Consider the following 6,433-nt stretch of genomic DNA (forward strand, 5'->3'; position numbering starts at 1 on the left):
TTGGTCAAAACACATTATCTTTTTAACTCATTACTGGATTTTATTTGCTAAAATATTTTAAAGATTTGGTATTTATGCTCATTAAGTGAGGGAGTTTAGCCTGACATTTTAAATGTTGTTGTTCCCTGGACGGCACATATATACCCCCACACAGCATTCTTGTTTTCCAAAACAGTTATTTGCTTATACTTGCTCCCATGTTTACCTATCTCTTTGCTTAGATTTTTTCCCCTTTTATCTCACACCTTCCTCCCGGGATGTTTCTTCTTATTAAAGCATATTCTTTAGAATTCTATCAATGAGTGATTAGTATAACTGGTTTTGGTTTTTTAGATTTTGAGAATATCTTTATTTTGCTTTCACTCTTGAAATTTAGAATTCTAAGCTGAGATCTGTTTACTAGCATCATATTGAAGATATGTAAACCCATCTTTTTGGCTTCTATTGCTACTGTTGCTATGGCAGCTGTCACTCTTCTGGCCAGTTTTTGGTATGGGGTTTATCTTTTTCTCTGACTACTTTTAAGATCCTCTTTTTGTCTTTCGTGTTTAGCTGTTTTATTGTGATATAGTTAGGTGCACACCTCATTACATTTTTATCTTTTATCATATTAAAAAATTATCAGTCTGTTTTACATTCTTTTGCTCAACCTGTCTTCTATTGTCTCTATATTTTTTCTTTCTAGATCTTCAATACAACATATATTTGATCTTATTATTATGTCACTAAAACCTTTTTAAGTTTTCTCTTTCTTCTTCACATTGGGCTTATTCTGGTTCATTTCTGCAATTTAGCACAGTAAGGTTTTCTTCTACTTTGTCTAATATTCCATTTAATTCATCCATTGAATTTCTAATTGAAAGCTGTATGCATTTATGTCTAATTTATTTTGAGAAGTTACATTTAGTTCCTTATAAACATACCTGCTCATTTATGATAGTCTTGTGTAGCTTATCCTGTTTTTTATTCCTTTCTTTATTCCTTATAAACCTGTAAATATGTATTATATGTTTTTTATTGGATAATTCCAGTATCCGTGGCAAGGTTTGTTCTGGAATTTATTGCTTCTGGTTACTCTCACGTCAGATCTGTATTTGAAAATTGTTTCTTTATTTTATTTGGTATGTTTATATGTTATGAACTAGTATGTTTTCTTTGCCATATTGTTAGAAATAAAAATCTTCTCAATTACTTTAAAAGATTTATTTTAATAAAATGTTGACTTCATAACAGAAACTTTGGTAAAATATTTGAGTATAATCTAACCCATAAAGGATAAATTTGACATACTTGCTCAATGAGTTTCCTTAAAATATTTACATATCTGATCACAATCAAAATAAGTACTATTAAATGGCATGCATAAATACTAATGGCGCAGTGATAAATGGAAATAACAAAGCTGCTTCTCAGAACTACTGAAGCGACAGTACCAAATGTCCACGTGAATTTTAGAAAATAACCCCTTTTAGTTTTGCTCACCTAATTATTCCAACCCTTTCTTTTTGGATTCAGCCATGAGTCCAGTGAGCCTGAGACTTACTAGAGACACAAAATGAAAAAGTTTGGGAAACATTTGAGAACCTGTCTTTAAAGAATAAAGTTCTCAGGGTTTTGATGTGAAGCAAAGTTTGGAAAATCCCAGAGACAGATTAAATTTCTTGCAGAGGTCCCTTGATTACAGACAGAGATTGCAATAGCTTAATAAAATTTGAAACACAGGTCTGAGCTAACAGAAAAAACAGTGATTAACAGATCACTTATAATATCACACACGAAACAAGAATAAATATCTTACAAGTAATTTATGAGTTGAATGCGTACAACTTTCAATTAGAAATTCAATGCATGAATTAAAAAGAATATTAGACAAAGCAGAAGAAAAACCTACTGTGCTAAATTGCAGAAATAAACCAGAATAAGCCCAATGTGAGGAAGAAAGAGGAAACATAAAAATATTTTAGTGATATAATAAGATCAAATAAAAAGAAAGAAAGAAAACTCATATTTTGTAGCATTTAAAGTACTAGAAATTTTTTGGTTTAGTTCAAGTTATACATTAATTAGTCAAATCTTATATCATGCCTTTGATCAAACTGTCTATAAAGAAATAATTAGGCATATTTGTATTTTAGAAAATAAAAAAGAGAAAAGTAATAGAAGCACTCCTAAGAAGGATATAATCTCTTCTTCTAGTAGCCAAATAGGAGGGCACCCAGCCCTATACTGACAAGTCACCAATCCTTTATTTAAAAAGGGTCAGGCCTAGGTAATGAAAGTTGCTCAGAAAGTGAAATTAATTTTCCTCTTTAGATTAATATTTCTTGGTCAGAAACCTTGAATATTCTTTGAACTTCCATTACAAAGTTTAAATATTGTGCCAATAATTTTTAAACATTATGAATTCTGTTAATAATATGTTCACTAATCATGTAGAAAAAAAAATCCATGTATACATTTTTGTTAAAATGTGCCCTGTATTATGTTTTACAAAGCCAACCAAACAGAATGAAAACAAAATGTAAATTATGTATGACTTGCATTCAGTTTTTGAGTTTTAGAGTTTTAATTACACAGACCTTTCTGTGAATAAGAAAATTTAAGAGCTACTGTTTGTCCATTTAAATTCTTCATTACATGTCAGTTTAACATATTTTCTCCATGCTGACACAGCAAATGTTTTCTAATGGATTGTTGTTGTGGCCTTATTCATAAAGGACTTCGAAAAAGTTATGGAAATTTCATATAGTGAGAACACAAGAGACATTGGATTTTTGAGACAGCAACCATTTGACTTTCTATAGTTCCCATAAATCCAATGAAATAGAGAAGATGTCCCATTTTGTTCCAGAAAGTATTTAAATTAAATATATGTCCCTTAGAAATTTGTTCCTTAAAACAGCACCAACCATGAAGATATATGTCACAAATATAAGGAAGAAGATGACTTTCCAATTTGTGTAACTTCTGGGTGAAAACTCAGGTGAAGGCATTGATGGAAAAAGGTAAACCAGAAGTTTTATTTTCCATTAGTTACCTCATTTTGGGTTGGGAAATACTAATGGAAAGTCTTTTGATATGAGAGGGTGGCCTTAGCAGAAGAAAGACAAAAGAAAGAAAGAGAGAAAGAAAGAAAAGCTTTGCATGGTTTATTTTTTACTCCTCCTAAAGTTTCTTTATAAAATAAAATGTTAAAAAGTAACTATTTGAGAAAATACATAAATCACATATCTATATGTCAAAATCAAATAGTGGTTATGTAACTAACCTACAGGTGAGCATGGAAATTTTTGTTTTTAATCCCCATAAAGTCGGAAGTTTATGGATTGAATTACAGTAGCTTCTACTGACAGATCAGTGATAATATCACACACGAAACAAGAATAAATATCTTATGAGTAAAGGCAAGCGGGGATTATTTCCAAGGCAGGAAATAATCTATAGTTCTTTTCTCAGTTTTCCAAAGAAGAGGTTTCTATGTTCCCCATCCTGCCACCTGCAAAAAGCATTTATAGACATTTTTTTATTAGTTTCAGGTGTACAAAACAATGTTAATAGATATTTATCATTTATATCCCTCACACAGTGATAACCTCCCTCCAACAATCTACTACACCACTGACATCGCATACCGCCATTACATTTCCACTGCATTTATAGACATTTGAGGAAAGCATATTCAAAAGTGCACTGCCAGAACCCAGTCACATTAAGAGAGCTGCACTTCTAGTTTTTCAGTGCTGTGTACACACAACTGGGAAAAGGATAAGCAAATGAAATGCCTAAGACAATTGAAATAAGTTTTGGGTTGTATAATTTTATAACTCATTTTTAAATAATACACACTGGAAGACAAATTAGAATATACAGATAAGTGAATATGAAAAATCAAAATATCTTGTTATACAACTATTTAGATATAGTAACTACTGGTATTATTGATATTTTCATGTGTCTTTTTCCAGACTTTTATATTCACCTATCAAGATATTTTAATGTTTAGATAGATTTCTATGTCAATCTATATATTGATCTATCAAACACACCAAGAATATATTAGATATCTTATTTTATAGTCTTTTTTTAAAAACTTAAAAATAGGCAACACACAGCCACTGTTTTCTTGGAAAGAAATGCATAACTTCCTCACCACTTTAAATCACTATATATTATTTCATTTTATGGTAGCTATGTATAGAGGAAGAGAGGGAAAGAGGGAGGGAGGGAGGGAGGGAGGGAGGGAGGGAGGGAGGGGGAGAGAGAGAGAGAAAGAAAGACTTAGATGGATATGTTACAGATACATTATATAAATAGATTTGTTGATCTTTAAAAGTAATTTGTATTTTTAATAGAGATAGATTTAGGGTTTGAAGGGTTCAGATGCAGATGTTTAAGGTCAAGCAGTAGACCAGGAGAAGAAATATTATTTTAAGGAAAAAAAGACAAATTATTTCAGGTTGAAAAAGCTAAATTATCATTAAAAAGGCATTTCAGTACAAATATTTCAATTTATACAGTGAGACTTTTATATTGAAGTTAAAATAGTAAAGAGCCAGAAGAGAAAAGCTTTTGGTTTTTTGCGTGTCATCCTTGCGCAGGGGCCATGCTAATCTTCTCTGTATCGTTCCAATTTTAGTATATGTGCTGCCGAAGCGAGCACAGCTTTTGGTTTTTTAAACTAATTTTCTTCTTTGTGAAATTTGAAATTTTATATATGAAGATATCTACATGACATATCTGTCTCTATATCTATCTGTTGTCAAAAATTCATAAATAGCAATATTAAAACCACCTGAACAATCAAATAGTACCTAGTAAAAGTTTTTGGTGCATAAGAACAGTTTATGAACTGAATGCTTTCCAACCCAAACTGAAATGAAGCTCAGGCAATGACGTTACAGAATGGCTTAGAAAGCAAAAATGAGGAAGTTGTAACCTTTATAATGATTGCTTATTACAGTGGTGGTTTCCAAATGGTGGGGATTGGTTAGAAGTAATTATCTCATACCATTTTAAGAAGATAAGTTTCTTTTATCATTATCAGAGGCATTCACAAGAAATAACATGTTAAGTTTTGCTTATGTTTATGAAATAAGCTAGATTTAATTTTGTTGATGTGGCTGAAATGGTTTTGTCTGTTTTGGAGGTTTCCAGCCTGGTCTCCATTTTATTTTATTTGCACACTACATATCTATCATCTATCTAATCTCTCTCTCTCTCTCTCTCTCTCTCTCTCTCTCTCTCTCTCTCTCTCTCTCTCATCTCCCCATCTATCTATGTATCTATCCATAAATGTATCTATCTATCTCATATATGCTCTAAATCCCAGCTTCAGGACATTTCTTTTGTTTCTGTAGTTTCATCTGAGTCTCATCGTGGATTGTTTAGGCTTCCTCACATTTCTTTACAACGATTGCTGGATCCCAGGAGCAAGCATTCTCAGGCAGTAAAGTAGATGGAATTTTTATGACCTAGTTCCAGAAGTCAAGTAGCGTCACTTAGGAGGTCCTGTACTGTTCAAGGCAGTTACAAAGCCCAACCTAAATTCAAGGAAAAGAAATAGACCTGGCCTCCTGTCGGGAAAGTGAAAGATTCCCAAAGTGCATGCAGCATATTTTCGTAAACAATCTTTGGAAAACAGTCTGCCACACACATCTTCTCATTGAGTAGAGATTTGATGAAGGGCTATCTTTTCAGTACTAGTAAATAGAGAATGCCTTCATAGTTTTTCATAGTTTATTACATGAATGAGACCAGAAATGAGATGTTAATTATTTCCTAAATGTATTTTCAGTTTCTTCTTTTTTTAGCAAAGTATTGTCATTATGAAAAAAATTAAATCATTGATTCGAAATTTAGAAACAAAATTTCAAGGTAACTTATTCTTTGGTGTTTGTTTGTTTACTTGTTTTGGTAGCTGTTACCTTTGTAGAGCTATTTGGAGATCTGAAAGCATGGGCCATTGTTCTTAAATCTTCTGCTCAGTGTCTAGTTTACTGTCCCACACTGATAGATACCAAATGCACTCTTTTAAGTGTCTGAATCAGTCCTGGTATTGATCAAGTGTTCTGTTATAATGCACCTGCAAAATGATATGAACTGTGCATGCATTCCTGCAATGCACAGTGAATGGCCTACGTGGAAAAATCACACCGAATTCTTAATTAATGGGAGGTTTAAGGTGAGATTTTCATGCTTTTGACTCCGGAGATGAAAGGATTGGGATATGAGCACAGGAATTTCTGGCCAATGACAGACATGCTGAGGAAGAGCCCAAGTGCTTACGTGATGCCCCGTCTTCCCTCCACAAGCACCAGGCCTCTGCAGAGGCTTCCTACTCCTCACCCCTAGGACAAGCCATTGCTGTTTGAAGCACCTGCCACTCTCCTGACACATACTGAATAGGGAGGTTGTTCAAAAGCACCCACATAGC

The 6,433-nt window shown here is 32.8% G+C and overlaps 1 non-coding gene across 1 annotated transcript; it reads right to left on the minus strand.

Annotated features, from left to right (window-relative positions):
• Positions 1 to 4,552: 4,552 nt before the first annotated feature.
• Positions 4,553 to 4,660, minus strand: LOC141572035 (U6 spliceosomal RNA). The gene has a single exon (XR_012497046.2). It is a non-coding gene; the product is annotated as a U6 spliceosomal RNA (small nuclear RNA).
• Between the last annotated feature and the right edge of the window lie 1,773 nt (positions 4,661 to 6,433).

The sequence above is a fragment of the Rhinolophus sinicus genome, chromosome 2 (genome assembly GCF_057876585.1).
Source record: "Rhinolophus sinicus isolate RSI-liver-muscle chromosome 2, RSI-T2T, whole genome shotgun sequence".
NCBI classification, from domain to species: domain Eukaryota; kingdom Metazoa; phylum Chordata; class Mammalia; order Chiroptera; family Rhinolophidae; genus Rhinolophus; species Rhinolophus sinicus.